The following is a 1,751-nucleotide window of genomic DNA, read 5'->3' as shown; positions in this document are numbered from 1 at the left end:
AAGGTAAGTAATCTAAATATAAAAGTATCCATTGGAGAGAGTGACAAGGAAGTCATCAGTGAACATGGCAAAGAGAATGAAGAGAGGGAGACTGCCAGTGTAGACAGATCTTCAAAAAGGTTGGGTTATGAACAAGAGAGAAAGGGTGGGGACTGAGAAGAGTTATGGGGACAAAGGTCTTATTTTTTCAAACGAGAGTGTTTTATCTGTGTTTAAATGCAAATGGGAAGGCAGAGGATGAAAATGAAGGAAAAAGTAAAAAGTATATAGAATCACTTCCAGATGAAGAGATACTAGGTAAGGACACCTTGTAAAAGGAGGGAGGAAACAAGGGTAAGTGGAGATGTGAGTATTGAGAACTTAGCTGGTGCGTAGTTGGGGGGCATTCCTAAAAAGTGAGTTTCATTTTCTCTGCAAAGCAGTCATCTGCTAAGAACTAGAGGGAAAGTAGGAGTCAAGGGTTAGTCAAAAACTTATTATAGCAGAGTGAAGTTTTGAAATTACTACATGGCAGAAAAGGAGAGAGAACAGAAGTGATCATGGAAATACAGGAAAGGCCCAGTTGAAAGTGAAGCCTCTGATTAGTAGTGACAGAAATCTATATGCCAAAAATGGTCAACAGACCAGTCCCAGGCTCAGAGAAGACCAACACACAGCACATTTCCCAGGCTGGTATGACAGAAGGATAAAAACTGGCCCCCGTACACGGAGAGCAGGGAGAGGCCTAAGAAAGGCAGACTGCTCCAGATTGGTAGACGGCAGGTTTAATAAGCAAGAGAACTTACACATGAGGCTTGTCTTGGACTTCTGCAAGATGACTAGAGTTCCACACCTGCCCGCAACGATCTTCGAAATTTATATAGAAGCCTTAACAAGGTTCAGTCACATATATCATCCAGATGGTCTCAATACATTGCTCTCTCAAGCCTGTGTCCTTGAAAATGGCTCCAGCTGTGGGAACAGTGGGCAAAACGCACATTCCAAGGAGAGGGATGGCAGTGAAGGGCCTGTGGTTGCCCAGGTCCTGCTCCTGGGTCAAATTGCAGTCACATCCTCTCAGTGACCTCCTCCAATATTCCTTCTCTTGTAACTGGCTCTTACAATCTTACACTCCCTTCCACAGTGTGCCCTGAGCAATCAGCAAGGGGTGTCATTATTACAGAAGTGGCTCATTTGGTGGTTATCTGGCTGTATTGGAGACAGATACCACAGCAACAATGTTGGCACATGCAAGAGAAAACACAGATTAAGATAATGATTTCCAAAATAAGTAACAATTTTTTCATCGAGAGACCCATGACCCAAAACACTAATTTATTAAGTCCCCTAGGTTAGGGGTCAGATCACTCGGCATTCTTTTGTGTCCTCATGTGGTTTAATAAGGTGATGCATTAACAGACTTATCAGGTATAAACACACAACATTCTTCTAGGATAATGGCACAGGTGCCCCCTTATGAGGCGGTAATAATGTCAAAGCCATCTCATTTTGGAGAACAGCTTTTCTCTTTAGCAATATTTCAGTATTCAGTAAAGACAGGCCTTGCCAGCTGTCCTTTAAGGCTTGCTGGGTGGATTTAGTAAGGGTATCTATGTGCATTATAACATCCTCCAGGCCAATAGAGGAAACAAAGAGAGTGGTCAAATGATTGTACCAGTGGAAAACAGAACATACCCACCTCTTTTTGAGGAGATGGAAGTTAGTAATTTTTGTTACCATTGGAGGATTCTGTGTCCAGGGAAAACCCAGGT

This window comes from Pteropus vampyrus, unplaced genomic scaffold (assembly GCF_000151845.1).
Source record: "Pteropus vampyrus isolate Shadow unplaced genomic scaffold, Pvam_2.0 Scaffold146, whole genome shotgun sequence".
NCBI lineage: Eukaryota > Metazoa > Chordata > Mammalia > Chiroptera > Pteropodidae > Pteropus > Pteropus vampyrus.
The sequence above is the reverse complement of the archived record's forward strand: the minus strand, read 5'-3'. Positions refer to the sequence as shown.